The 15,750-nt window shown below is 37.4% G+C and overlaps 1 non-coding gene across 1 annotated transcript; it reads right to left on the reverse strand.

The window, feature by feature from the left end:
* Positions 1–13,752: 13,752 nt before the first annotated feature.
* Positions 13,753–13,885, reverse strand: LOC136321185 (small nucleolar RNA SNORA5). The gene has a single exon (XR_010728471.1). It is a non-coding gene; the product is annotated as a small nucleolar RNA SNORA5 (small nucleolar RNA).
* Between the last annotated feature and the right edge of the window lie 1,865 nt (positions 13,886–15,750).

Below are 15,750 nucleotides of genomic sequence, written 5' to 3' on the forward strand. Positions count from 1 at the left end.
TTTTGCTATGTGGAAAAGTATTAATTCTTAGCTCTGAAAAGAATTTTAATATCAGTTCAAATGATACTGACACTAAAAGTATGTGTTAATAATGTCATTTTGTGAAGTAGAGGAATAAAGAAAAATTATAATTAGATGATTTCCCAAATATTATTATGAAATGCCCACAGTGATTTTCCAAAGGTACTTGGTTCTTTTATTTTTCTTTTAACCAATGGTGATAAAATGTTTTCTGCTACCTCAGATTTATATTATAAAAGATGAAGCAATATCTTTATTAGTGCTTAGGAAGCCATGTACACTTCATTCCCTCTTTAGGTATTTGTCCTGCTCTGGTCTTACTTCAACAAAAGTAAGACATGAGACTTTGACATACCAAGTTTATTCATCAGAATATAAATTGCCTCATAAATGCTTTAACTGATCTTCTGAATGGTAGATAGCACCATACAAGATGGTCAGAATGGGTGATCGTCAGATGTCAGAAAGTTAATAATATTTGATGAAGACTAAATTCTTTAGTTTTTTAAATTTCCAGAAGGTAGAGACCATATTCTGTTCATCTTCTAAGAAACTTATCTTTGTCCATTGCCCCTTAAATATTTGTTTATTAGTTTTATTCTCAAGAATGACTAACCAAGGTTACTATTTTTAGAACATATTTTCAATGAAAGTAGCATAACTTTAACTCAAGAAAGTGATGAAGCCAGCTAGCCACTGTAAAATAAACATAATCAGAGAGTTATTAAAGTGATTACAGCTAATGATAACAATTAAACAGCTTCTGTGTAAGTCAAGATTTATTTGGCTACACATAAATTAGAGTCCCAAAACAATTTAAAACAAACAAACAAACAAAAAGATAATCAGTGCACCACTGATCATTAATAGAAACAAAATGTTAAGTTTTAGCCTTGACCCAAATTCACTACCATTTTTTCCCATTGGAATTAGAGGATTCAACATTATTAACACCTAATTAGAATATTTATCCTTCTCTGACCTATGTTTTCATATTTGTTTCCTGGTGGACTATTGACTGAAGCTAATTGACAAGTATTTCAATGAAGATAAATCTTTTTCAAACCCTAGTATCCACTAAAATCAACTGAGGCTACTTATTAATGGCCTGTTAAAAACATGACTTTCTGAGCTCCACAAAGATTTTGATTTGGTTGTCTAAAGCGTAGGTCTAGAAAAAATTTTAAAGACATTCCTTTTATATAAATGTCCATGTTAAACACATTGATAAACATTTTATGAAGAACAGTTCTTGGGTACTAACTCTTAGTAAGTACAGACAATGCAGGTAAATGCCAATAGCCACTTTTCAGGATTTTTTAGGCTTAGACTGTCTCTGAATCTCCACAAACTCCTACCTTTTGAGAGAATAAAGAGGAACAAGTTTCAATATGTTGGTGAATCTGTATACAATTCTACTTACTTACCATAAAAAAGTTTTGTATTGAATTTCCCCTATTAGATGTAGTACCTAAAAGATGGCAATTTGATTGGTGTCATCATGAAAACCTACTCTGAAAAAGCAGATGCAGCCATGAACATCATGTGGCTCTAAGGACACTTTTCATCATTCTGTACCCATCTCAAAAGGAAGGGTGATATAGTTCTAACAAAATGGAGCCATTGACTACAAGACAATCTAGAATTAAAATTTTCCCATGCTGGCCCTGTTCAGTTGGCTTGGTGGTAGAGCATCAGCCTGACATGTGGATGTCCCAGGTTTGATTACCAGTCAGGGCACACAGGAGAAGTGACCATCTGCTTCTCTATCCCTTCCCCTCCCTCTTCTCTTTCTCTCTCTCTTTATCTCCCACAGCCATGGCTCTTTGGTTCGAGCTCATCAGCCCCAGGTGCTGAGGATGGCTCTGTGGAGCTTCTGCCTAAGGCACTAAAAATAGCTTGGTTACAAGCATAGCCTCAGATGGGCAGAGCATCGGCCCTAAATGGGTGCTGCCATGTGGATTGTGGATCCTGGCTGGGGGAGGGGGTGCATGGGGGAGTCTGTCTATCTCCCCTCCTCTCTGTTGGAAAAGAAAAAAAGTTCCCCACGCTGTCTACTACCCACATTCCGCCTAATAGATCATAAAAAGCATTTAAATAAAAAGAATGTTCCATTTAAATTAGTACAAAACAGTAATATTATCATTAGAAAATTCAATATAAAGATAATAACAATGTAAACATTTCCAAAGAATAAAAGCTATAAATACTGCTTGTGCAGTGAAACTTATACATGACCTTATTCAAGTCTGACAATAGTTCTGTGTTGACAGAAATATTTGTGTCTTATCCTATGATAAACTGAAGCTCACAGAGATCAGGGACTTGGCTCAGCAGCAGCACATAACTAGTAAATAGAAGAACAGGAAATTGCATATTGATTTCCCAGCTTCATATTTTACTGCAAATGTCCAACTCATGGTCTTGAAATTTTTAAACATCTCTGCAATAGTTCTTAAGTTCAAAGGTGCCACCCACCAGTAAGAATGAATTTAAATAAAATAAATAATTTGTGAATAACTTACTTTTTAAATATTATGTAAGATTCAATGTTATTTCCATTATAATGGCAGTGTCAGTTAACATACATGAATATTTTTTCTTTATTTGCAGAAGGAAAGAGGGATATGCAGTTAGAGTGGAGGAAATTGCAGATATCCCAGATCAGATCTGTCCTAAGGGTCATTCACATGTATGTACACATGTATGTTGAGAAGAGTTGCCCTGATATAGCCTCATATGTCCACTTAACGTTTAAACTAAGCACTTATAAAGAAACTACAAAAATAGCTCAAAGCTAACCTTTTGATATAAGGAATAAATAACAAGAATAGCAATTATAAGCCTAGTTAAAGAGGAGATGAAAGTTTCTACTCCTCATTGCAGATTACCACCTGTCTTCAAAAACTTGGGTATGACCCTGACAGTAATTTTTTTCCCAAAATTTTTTCTCCTAAGTTTCCAGCAGGAGAGTAGAGCATCTAGGAGAATGTTTGCCACATGGTCAGTGTGCAATAAATATTGACTACATTCTTGAGGGAAAGACTTCATTGATATCTTGAGATAGAAAAAAGGAATATGAGAAGTGTTATTAATATATTCAATTAACATATGATGACTCTGAGGCTTGAGGGAAGTTGAGTAAAGTCACTCAGCTTTAAATAATGGATTCAGAATATGAATCCAGGTGGCCAGACCTGAAATAATACATCCTTAACTACTGCTTACATCATCTTATGTTTACTCGTCTGTTGTCCACAGAATTGTTTAAAGCTGCTATGTTGCTCCCTTCAGGGAAAATATGAGGGATAGCTCTGAAGAGTTTTGAATCATTTTTAAAAAACAAAGTTTCATCAGAAAAAAAATAGAATATTAAAAAAGATCTTGAATAACATCTAATCCAGACCCATCAATATCCATTTTGAAATCAGAAAAGTTAAGCTTCTCATTAATTACCCTACAGCAATGATTTTCAACCAGTGTACCATTGCATACTTGTACGCTGCAAGAATTTTTAAAATATGCAGTACCTGATAATTTAGTCCGATGCACTCACCTCTTTTTCCTTGGATTGTCAAATCAGAAGACAACAGTCAACACAATAGCTGTTTAGTGTAAATAAATCAAAATTATACCTATCTTTTTTGTCAGATCAACAAAATGTAAATTTTTGTTGTACTGCAGAATTTTAGTAATTAGTTTATATGTGCCATGAGATGAAAAAGGTTGAAAATCCTTGTCCTACAGCAAGTCAGTGGTCATACTGGAACCCAGAACTCAGGACAGGTGGCGGTTATTTTAATCACTATTTTTAGCTCTGCACAAGCTTTTACTTATAAACTAGCAGTACAGAGTCCAGTGTGGCACTTAGGTATACAATGACCCTAAGGTGTCTAAACTAATATTTAGCTGCTCCTGTGGGCTGTGAAATTGAAAGAATTTTTACAATATAGAATTATAAATGCCACAGAGTTTAATGTCTATGCCCCTGCTTCTAATAATCAAGACAAGGCTTGATCCCACAAAATACTCTCTACTCTGGACAACCACATATTAGACAAGTACAGGGTCTAAAGTTTTAACACACTACACTTTGATATCTGATAAAAATGTAGCATCTTTGTTTCTTTTTATCTATTTAATTTCACCCATCCCACACCCCTCTTTCCTTTGGCAACCATCATCTTGTTCTCTGTATCTGTTTTGTTTTTGTTTTCCTTTGCTTATTCATTTGTTTATTTGTTTTAGATTCTACATATAAGATTAATTGTATGATATTTATCCTTCTCTGACTTATTGTTTCTTACTAACTGATCTAATCTTCCCCGAGCCTTGTACACAATAGAGTAGAGGGGAATAAGAGGAAAAACTAAACATTAAATTTGCTAGAAAATACCATCTTATATGTTCCAGTTTAAATAATCTCCTCTATTCAGTCACTTTTGGATAAATTATTAGTCTTTTATTTTTCTTCCCTCTCCCCTGTCTTCAAAATGGTAGAAGATGGTATTTGGACTGCAAAACACTCTGTGGTATCATAGATGCTGGGTGAGCTAGGCATTCAGTCTATGTTGTCTTTTCTGAACTCTTTTTTTTTTCTTTATTTTTTTTTTGAGAGAAACATTTATTTTACAAACATTTATTTGAGAGACAGATTTAACATACATTGATTTTCTTTAGGTTTTTGATTATATTCTTTATGATATGATCATATGATCATCATAAACCTGAGAAAATATGGTTCAACTCACTCACTTAAGACAAAAAAGGTTAGACTGGTAAGATGATTTCCCCTACTCTGACCTCCATCTCCTTTTTCAGTCTCATCTCCCTTTACTTTCCACACAACCTTCTACCCCAGGCCATTTGTCTATCCATCACTGGCTCCTAAACAGAAGCACTTCCCACCCTCCAAGTCTTACAAGCAACATTTCTCCTGCATAAAACATTTTCTCTAACGTTCTCTCTTAGATAAAACCAATTAACAGTCTTAACTACGGAGCAGCTTGTCTGCTCTGGTCCCAGAGTGGGCCTTCTCAGGCTGTGCTTCTGATAGTTACCACCTCAAGTTGAGGAGTCTGCAACATGTTGACTCTTGATCCTTCTCCCACATAATATGGAACTGCAGATCCTCCCAGATCTCCAGCATAGCCTCCCTGGTCACAAGGACATTTCTAAATTCACCATTCCCACACAGCCACATGGGAGAAGAGGAGCCCTGCAGGAGGTCATTATCCTCAGTTATCTAGCCACCTCTAGTCCCCAGGCTGTGTTCTCACTCTGGAACCTGTTGTTAGTTACATCCTCCTGATCCGAGGATCTGAGAGCCTGAAGTCTCTCCTGGACTGCCTGAGAAAATGTCCTCAGCTTTCATTCTGAGAGGAGAAGGCAGAGCCATTAACCCCTGATCCTGACACCACATCTCACTGCCTTATTTTCACAATTCCCAAGAACTAAACAAGGTGGGCTTCCTTCCCGCTCTTATGAGAAAAAAAATTTCCTAAGACACAGGTGCAGTTTTTTCCACCCCTGGTTTATTGCAGGATTTTCTGATGGAGTCTCTCAGGGATAGTACTTGACATACTTGTGAATGCTAAGTGAAATTAGAAAAATCTTCCTCTCGCTCCAATTCAGTTGATTTCCATGACTATCATCATCTTGGGGACTCAAAATGCTACTCTGGATGCTAAGAGCTAAATATTGACTTTATTTAGCATCCTGGCTAATACAAGCCCAGTCAGTCCCCAAGTTCAACATAAACCTCTGGCTAGAGAGAGGAAGATCAGGAACAAAGAAATGGAAAAAAGCACATTGATCTATTTTTTAAATAGTATTGCTTTTACCACAAGGATTGAGTTTAATTTTCAGACTGTTAGTCAATATGAGGAGAAATCATACCTTACTCTAAACTTTAGGCACATTTCTGTTTAAAAAGCCAAGAACTGACTCAACAGCTAAATTTCCAGTATCTGAGAAAGTGTAAATTTCAAGACCAGATGGCATTTTCTTGCCTCCTGACCACAGTGGCCCCTTCCCAGCTAACAGGAAATGGCATCCTTCCCTTGACTCTTTGCTACATCTCCTAGAGTTAGAAGAGGCTTTAACAACTAGGCTCCAGATTTAGTAATTGGCAGGTAACATATTTGTCACTTGTCATTCAGGTCTTCAGATGATATGTAAAATTTTCATTCTTATTCTACAAAAGATAAAGATATATAAATGTATAAGTTCCCTTATGAAAGATCCTCATTATCCAGGCTTTCTTTGGTATCTATAAATATGTTCCAAACAGGATATTGTTGTTTAAATAAGTTAGATCTGGCCCTGGCCAGTGGCTCAGTGGATAGAGCATCCACCTGGCATATGGACTCCTGGATTTGATTCCCTGTCAGGGCATACAGGAGAAGCTACCATCTGCTTCTCTTCCCCTCCTTCTCCTCCTTCTCTACTTCTTCCCTCCTGCAACCAGTGGCTCAATTGGTTAGAGTGTGTCCCAGGACACTGAGGATAGCTTTGTTGGAGCGCATCAACCTCAGGCACTAAAAATAGCTCAGTACTCAAGCATCATCCCAAGACAGGATTGCTAGATAGATCCTAGTTGGGGCACATGCAGAAGCCTGTCTCAATATCTTTTCTTACCTAAAAAACAAAACAAGAACAAAAACAAAATAAATGAGTCATATCAAATATTTCTATCGTCTCATTAAAAATAAACACTGCCATATTTCATGTCATTTCAAAATGAAGAGTCAAGAGGATTTGCCTTTTATTTTGTATTGAAACAGAGCAGGTTAAGAACTTTGTTTTGCCTAGTCTTTTCCTTGAGAAAAATAACTGCAGCCCTCTTTCTTTTAATAAAATTAATGTAGTTCTACAAAATAAAATTTTGAAATAAAAAATGAACTATGTGGGGTTTTTCTGTATTAAAGTCTTTTTAGTTAGAAGGATATACACTTAATAAAAATTTTGTACTGAAGTTGTAAAATGTTTGAATTCAAGGCTACGATTTCTAGTAGTGAAAGCTAGCCAGAATTGCTGATCTAACACTTGAGACCTAATGTATGTGTTCAGCATTGAACAAAGGTAATACCATGCCAATTTCAAAATGAATGCTCTTTCATGTTATTTGTAATAAACAATATTGAAACATTATTTGTCTTTTGATTAGAACAGCAATACTGCTTATTGTAAGAAATTCAGAACATATAGAAAAGCATATAAAAAAAGAGAAACTAATTGAAATCCTACCTCTGTGGAATAGCTGGGTTTTTTGTTTTGTTTTTTTAATCTTATTTTTATTAATTTTAATGCAGTGACATTGATAAATCAGGGTACATATGTTCCGAGAAAACATCTCCAGATTATTTTGACCTTTGAGTATGCTGCATACCCCTCACTCAAAGTCAAATTGTCCTCTGTCACCTTCTATCTGGTTTTCTTTGTGCCCCTCCCCTCCCCCCACTCCCTCCCTCTCTTTCCTCGCCCCTTCCCCACCCCTCCACCCCATGCCCTGTTACCATCACATTCTTGTCCATGTCTCTAAGTCTCATTTTTATGTCCCATCTATGCATTGGTTCATATAGTTCTTAGTTTTTTTCTAATTAACTTATTTCACTCCATATAATGTTATCAAGGTCCATCCATGTTATTGTAAATGATCCGATGTCATCATTTCTTATGACTGAGTAGTATTCCATAGTATATATGTACCAAAACTTTTTAATTCACTCGTCCTCTGACGGACACTTGGGCTGTTTCCAGATCTTCGCTATTGTGAACAATGCTGCTATAAACATGGGGGTGCATTTCCCCTTCTGGAACCATTCTATGGTGTCCTTGGGATATATTCCTAAAAGTGGGATGGCTGGGTCAAAAGGCAGTTCAATTTTTAAGACTCAAATGTAAGGCGTGAAACCATAAGCATCTTAGAAGAAAACATAGGCAGTAAGCTCTCTGACATCTCTTGGAGTGATATATTTGCTGATTTATCTCCACAGGCAAGTGAAATAAAAGACAGGATAAACATGGGACTATATCAAATTAAAAAGCTTTTGCATGGCCAAAGACAATAAGAACAGAATAAAAAGACAAACTACACAATGGGAGAACATATTTGACACTATGTCTGATAAGGGGTTAATAACCAAAATTTATAAAGAACTTGTAAATCTCAACACCAGAAAGACAAATAATCCAATCAAAAATGGGCAAAACAAATGAATAGACACTTCTCCAAAGAGGATATACAGATGGCCAATAGGCATATGAAAAAATGCTCAACATCACTAATCATTAGAGAAATGCAAATTAAAACCACAATGAGATATCACCTCACACCAGTTAGAATGGCACTCATCAACAAAACAACACAGAATAAGTGCTGGCGAGGATGTGGAGAAAAGGGAACCCTCCTGCATTGCTGGTGGGAATGCAGACTGGTGCAGCCTCTGTGGAAAACAGTATGGAGATTCCTCAAAAAATTGGAATAGCTGTTTTTAATTTCCTTTTAGACTCTATATAGTATGTGTTGCTATATAAATGGTGTTTGAATCACATAAAATTACACTAAATTTATTAGCTTTGAAGCGTTCTTGGCTCGTTCTCCATTCCACACTCCACCAAAACAGAAGTTTATCTTTGTAATCACAGATACTAAACTTCCCCAGTCTTTTCAAGGCTTTTCTGACACAAAAACTGAAAAATGCACAGAGAGAAGCAAAGTTGAAAGAATAAAACATGTGATTTGCTTCAAAGAAATCCAAAATACAAATATAAGGCTAAAGGGAGCTAAGAACCAATCATTACCCAAGATCAGTGACCAGGTATCAGTCAGTTGGAAGAGATGGGCTTTGAAGATATTCTGCTGTACATTGAGAACATGCATTCCACATTGTAATTAAATTATAAGTTTTCTATTGAACTTCTGTTCTCTGAAGCAACAGGGCTCAAAATTAAATAAATTGGGACCCATCTATTTAGATTATTTTAAATGTTATTTTTTCAGTAAGCAATATATTATGACACCTCTCTAATAAACTTAGTCCTTATCATCTTTAAAAGTTGCATAGTAAGTCTATCATGTAGATATTAAAAATCATTTAAACACCTCTCTCTCTCTCTCTCTCTCTCTCTCTCTTTAAGTGAGAGGCAGGAAAGCAGAGACAGACTCCCACATGCACCTGACCAGGATCCACCCAGCAAGTCCACTAGGCAGTGATACTCATCAGGTTTGCTGCTCCGTTGCTCTACAACCAAGCTATTTTAGTTTCTGAGGCAAGGCCATGGAGCCAACCAGTGCTAACTTGTTTGAACTGTTTGAGCCATGGCTGTGGGAGGATAAGAGAGAGGAAGATAAAGAAGGGAGGTGGAGGGGTCAAGAAGCATATGGTCATATCTCCTGTGTGCCCTGGCCAGGAATTGAGCCTGAGACTCCACATGCCAGGCCCATGCTTTACCACTGAGCCAACCAGCCGGGGCCAACATCCCTCTTTTGATACAATTTTAAGATGTTTCCAGTATTCAAAATATATATACAATGATCAATTTTATATATAAAACTACATAATAGTCCAAAAATTCTATTAGTTATTACTTAGAAGTACAATTTATGGGTCAAAGGTAATATACTTAAATGATCTTTTGATAAATGTTGACTAATCATTCTTCACAAAGATTGTACATTTTCATAAACCATGGGTGAAAGGGTTAGGTTTCTCACACCCACACCAGTACAATTATCATCAATTTTTTAAAAAAATTTTTGTAGGGTTGGAAAACAAGAGCATGGGAGATATTTTTAAATGCCATTGCTTGACAGTGACACAGAACATCATATTATAACTTTACTGACCAAGAAATATTATTGACTTTAGAATATACTGAAAAGGCCAATAATTCCCATTACAACTCCAGGAATTATTCTTATCACTTGCTTAAATTGTTTAAATGAAAACATGCTTAAAATAACACAGTTTAGTGAATGTACTACAGAACACAATAAAATTTAATAGTATGCTAACCTTTCCAGATAAATAGCTCTATTATGAGAATGCTTTTTTATACATTAAGTCATTTTACCATAATAATAAAAACTCCTTAAATGAATATGTCTAAAGAAAAAAATAGTAATCATTATCAAAATAGATTTTCTTGAAGTTAAAATAAGTATATTTCGAAAAGAACCTACTTTTTCCTACAGCACAATGTATATCCTTTTAGCAAATGGCTCTATTTTATAGTTTTAAAGTCTACTCTTTTTTATAACACATCAATTACATAAAAGTAAATAATTTTCTAAATGTTTTCTCTATAAAAACCAATTTATATAGTTTTTCCTTTTCTAAGAGTTTTAAGTCTTGATCCAGTTTTGGTAAAATGTGTTAAAAGACCACATACATTGACAATATTATCTACATATAATGACATATCCTCAAGGATATCATTATTTTAAGAAGTGCAGAGAAAACATGTTTCAAAGTCTTATTATTTGTTTTCTTTTTTATTTTAGGAAAAGTGATAGTTGTACATGTAACATCTATTTTCCAGGAGTTAAAATGATACAGAATTTTTAACAACTGCAGCTCTCCCTTAAACATTGGTGTAATCTGGGATTTCATTCTCAACCCTCTGCGTCTCTTCTCTGCAGTGATCTAATTTATATTCCACCCTGCACAAACTCAATATATTCAAAATAAACTCACATTCTCTTTATCATCATCACACACGCGTGCGTGCGCGCACACACACACACACACACACACACCCCGGCTCTTCAGCTCTTCTCTCAAGTATTTCCCTGAACAGTTGCCTTGTTATAAACAATGGTCATCCTAGACATTCTACTGAATCCATCATCAAGGCCTATTAATTCTCTCCCTACATATCCCTTTAATCCATCTTTCCCCATGCCCATTGACATGCCCTTGATTTAGATCTTGATTACTATAATAGCACTCCAAGGCTTTTGTTCCTACTTCTAATATTCTAATCTAAACTCCAGCCCTCCCTTAATCAAGTCTCCACAGCTATCAGAAGAATTACTCTAAAATTTAGATATGATTTTATTACCAAATTTCTAAAAAGCTTAACCATAGATTTTTTTAAACTTTCTGGCTTGTCATGTGTCTCCACATATTCTGATGCCTGCCTACTCTGCAGCTTCCCCTCCCAGTTCTCACCCACACACAACCTGTGTGCCAACAGTCCAGAATGACTCGATGTTCCCTGAATTTACCTCACTTTCTCCTGTCCATGTTTCTGCACACATTATTCTTTCTTCTTAGACTCTTCTCTCTACCACTTCCTTGACAATGCACATCCTTCAAGAGCCAATTAAAAACTCACCTCTTCCCAACAAGATTTTCCTTAAAATTAGCTGTGATTTGGGTAGCCTTCTCTTTGATATCACTGGAGCCTGTGCTTACCCTTTCTCCTTCACTAAAGGAAATCTTGACAAAAAGGTCTCCTTCTTCCTACCTGTGTCTCCAGTCAAATACAATGTCCAGTCAAAACAAGCCCTCAAAAAATGAATGTATAAGGTATAGGATAAAGTGCTCCTGCCTCACAGGCATTTAGCAGGGGCTGAATTTGCACCTATCAAAGATGACTTGGTAAAGGCTGAGCAGGATCAAATCTCTGGAACATTTGGAACATTTAAATTCTATTGTATATATAACTCAATTAATATAATTACTGGAACAGAGTGAATGTATTTAGTTATTGTCAGTGCAGGTAGTTGGTTAATAAGGGAATACTTTTCTCCTACCCATACCATTAGCCCTTCAAAAATCATCCTAAAGTAAATATAGGCCACGTGAGAGTATTATGCTTTATAAAATGTAAAGCTCCTGGAAGGCAATTCTCTCTGGGTCTCTCCCTTGTTTCTACACTTCTTGTGAGCAGAGTCACTGATAATCTTTGCTCCAAGCTCTCCTTCCCAGACCATTTGTGAAGTGAACATTCATGGAAGACAGAGACAGTGAGCTCTCTGGAGGTAAAGGGTAAGTCTGTCTACTGCCCAGCATAATAAATATATTACCTTCCTTCAGAACAAAAGGCTGGTTTGCTGTGGTCCACTATTAAATATCTGAATTGTGCAAACTTGAGGTTCCTCAGGTGTGATGAAACCCAGAACACAGGCAGCCTCTTTCTGGGCCCTTTCCTATCACCTCCATGGGGAACAAAAGGAAATTATACAAACATATTTCAAGTGGCTTGCTGCACAGTGGGTAACAAAGCCCTGTCTATACTAGGTGTCTTGTTCTCTCTTCCAGCATCCATGAAACTATAGCAAGCTGGCTTATTAGATTGTATGTAAGATATATTCTCAGCCCCACCAGAGTTCTTGAGAGCCACCTTAAGATCAACCCTACCGGCCCCGGCCGGTTGGCTCAGTGGTAGAGCATCAGCCTGGTGTGCAGGAGTCCCAGGTTCGATTCCCGGCCAGGGCACACAGGAGAAACACCCATCTACTTCTTCACCCCTCCCCCTCTCCTTCCTCTCTGTCTCTCTCTTCCCCTCCCGCAGCCAAGGCTCCATTGGAGCAAAGTTGGCCCGGGTGCTGGGGGTGGCTCTATGGCCTCTGCCTCAGGTGCTAGAATGGCTCTGGTTGCAACAGAGCAATGCCCCAGATGGGCAGAGCATCGCCCCCTGGTGGGTATGCCAGGTGGATCCCGGTTGGGCGCATGCGGAAGTCTGTCTGACTGCCTCCCCGTTTCCAACTTCAGAAAAATACAAAAAAATAAAAATAAAAAAAGATCAACCCTACCCTTGAAACCAGATTGCTATTCCAAGGCCTATGCTGTAAAAAATAATTCTCGAGTAGTTTCTATCTATAGATTACCATGAAGAACATTTATTTAACCAGCTGCATGTTTGGCCCTAACCCCTTGAACATCCAAATATAGTCAGTAACCACGAACAAGCAACTTTGTTTTATCAAGAGTCATGGTGCTGCTCTACTGTCTTTTTTATAAATCAAAAACCAGATTCACATTCAACCTAAGGGGTTGATTGCAGAAGGACTTCCTTCTTCCCAAGTAGCAGCTGGGGCTCTTGGAGGACATGGCTGATTAGGCCTACAAATCATCAGTAATATTCAGCATTTGTGCTTCACAATCTTCAGCTCTGACTTGATTAGATTATTTTGGGAGCATGCCTGTGGTTCACTGATGCCAAAGCACAAATCAGCTCTTTATTTGCTATGGTGCATAACAATACTTTATAGTTAGAAGGCACTAGATAAATCTTTGTTAAAAATAACAAGCAACTTAAACAAGGTCGTTTTGTTTCACTAAAGAGAATATTAGCTTCTTTAAGACAAGAAGTAAGTCTTCTTTGCAAACCATGTGGTTTTAAATAGAAAGTGAATACTTACTGATTAATTGATAAGCAAGCAGTCTAACATAGTAGTTCCCAAACCTAGACAGACAACACAATCATTCAAGATGCTACACTTACAAATCAGGATCCTCAGAAGCAGGGCAGAATAATCTCGAGTTTAAAAACTCTCCCTTAGCAGAAATGAGAAGCAATGAGAACTTGAACGTGTTGCCATACGAATGTGACCATAAAACCTTTAGGAAAGCGTCATCATTACAACCTGCATTCAGTCAGATTTTCTAAACAAAACTAAAGATGCTTCAGATGATAGTAACTAATTGCCAAAGTAAAAATTAAATTTTAGAGCTATGGATCTCATGGATAAGTGCCCTTTCTTTTTTTCTTTCCCCTCTATGTTAGCAGCCAAACTTCATCCCAGACCCCAGTGCAGTGACACCGAGCCCATGCCCAGCAGGACCTGCCATCGCAGCCGCCTGGGCCGGCTCTGCTATGATGGGGCCGGGCTGAGTTTGACTCGGCTGCAATAAGTGCCCCTTCGTAAAGTCAAAATATTTGACTAATCCTAAGAGTTGTGGTTTCCTTAGACACTAATTGAATTGTATGTAATATCTAAACTATTATTAATATAGTAAATTTTTCTAAAGTTTTACTTGGCTCGACAATACCTACATATAGTTGAAAAAGTGTATGTGTAGATAAGTGTATATAAGAGAAAAGCATATCTCTTAGATCTGTAGTTTATACTTGGTCTGCCTAGAAATTCACTGAGTAATTTGAATATTTCTTCCTGCTTCTTCCCAGGTATCTGAAAACACAACACTGAGATATTTTTCAGGAGAATATGGTCCACATCAAAAAATCTAATCTTTTGTGTCTGTCAAAATCATTAGGATATTAGCTGAAAACTCATTATATAATAGTATACTTTTCTCACTCTGATGCTTATATACTCAAATTGTCTAACTCTTTTGATTTGTCCTTACCACACATCTCTCAGATGGATACTAGTTTCGCTTATTTTTGAAATGTGGATACCTGAGATACAGAGAGGTGAACTGACCTGCTTCGGGCTTTCAGAAGAGAGCTGAGAATGTCAAATCCCCTGCCTGGTCATTTCTAGCCTGATGCACGAGACAGCACTGCCCCTTCGAGGCAGCTGCGGGTATGCAGGGAGAAATGTTAGCATGGTGAGAGCATGCCTTTTGACAGGAGGGTGTGTGCTTGATGATTATCACAAAATGGTAATGCTAACCTCTTACCAGGGTTGGGCTTTTAAGAGTTAACTGCAGCATCAATAAAAGAAAATTAAATCACATTCAGATGAAAACAGCATTTGGGAGAGGAGGCTTAAAGATCAAAATTGTCAGAGGCTTGCTATAGAGCTATGGAAAAGGAGTTTAAAAGCAACACTGGTATTATAATATATTTTAGGGACTGCCAAACTAGTCCACCTGTTATGGGCTGAATTGTGTCCCATTAAAATTCATATGTTGAATCCCTAACCCCAAGTACTTCAGAATGTGATTACTTTTCAGTAGGAGCTTTAAAGAGGGTGGTTATGTTAAAAGAAGCCTTCAGGGTGAGCCTTAATCCAATCTGACTGGTGTCCTTATAAGAGAAGGAGGTTTGGACACCCAGGGAGACACCAGGGTTGTGCACATACAGGGGGAGGCATGTAAAGAGGCAGCAAGAGAAGGTTATTTGCATACAAAGGAGAGGGGCCTCAGAGGGAAACTACCCTGCCAGTACCTTCATCTTGGTCTTAAAGCCTCCAGTGAGAAAACAAAATTCTATGGTTTAAGCCACCCAGTGTGTGGTGCAGCCCTAGCAGACTAAGACACCACCCATTTTATAAATTAATCCAGTAAACTGAAGAAATGTGCCATAACGGTGCACTGGTCCATTGCTGTACTTGGGGGTCATTTCCTGGGCCACCCACCTGTAGCTGTCAGTGCCTCACCCCTAGCCTCCAGAGATGCACTTCTACCCAGTAATGCTGACACCTAAGATTCTCTATCAGCATTTCGTTTCTTTTTTTAAAATAAATTTTTATTAATTTTAATGGGGTGACATTAATAAATCAGGGTACATATGTTCAAAGAAAACATGTCCAGGTTATCTTGTCATTCAGTTATGTTGCATGCCTGTCATTTTGTTTCTAACTGCAGGTTCAGGCTCTGCCTGCATGTAGAGCACACACAGAGCCCCGAAGACTTAAAGCACTGGGAAGGGCTCTCAATACCGAATGGACAAGGATTTGTTAACTAAATAAATGCTCCAGCTTCTTCTCTCCTGAGTTGAGATAAATTATGAACCTTCTTTATATACTATCTCCCAGAGTTCTCTAGCAGAGTTAAGCTCCAATTGTCCATAGTAGTAGCTGGCTTG

The sequence above is a fragment of the Saccopteryx bilineata genome, chromosome 1 (genome assembly GCF_036850765.1).
Source record: "Saccopteryx bilineata isolate mSacBil1 chromosome 1, mSacBil1_pri_phased_curated, whole genome shotgun sequence".
In the NCBI taxonomy this organism is placed as follows: Eukaryota; Metazoa; Chordata; class Mammalia; order Chiroptera; family Emballonuridae; genus Saccopteryx; species Saccopteryx bilineata.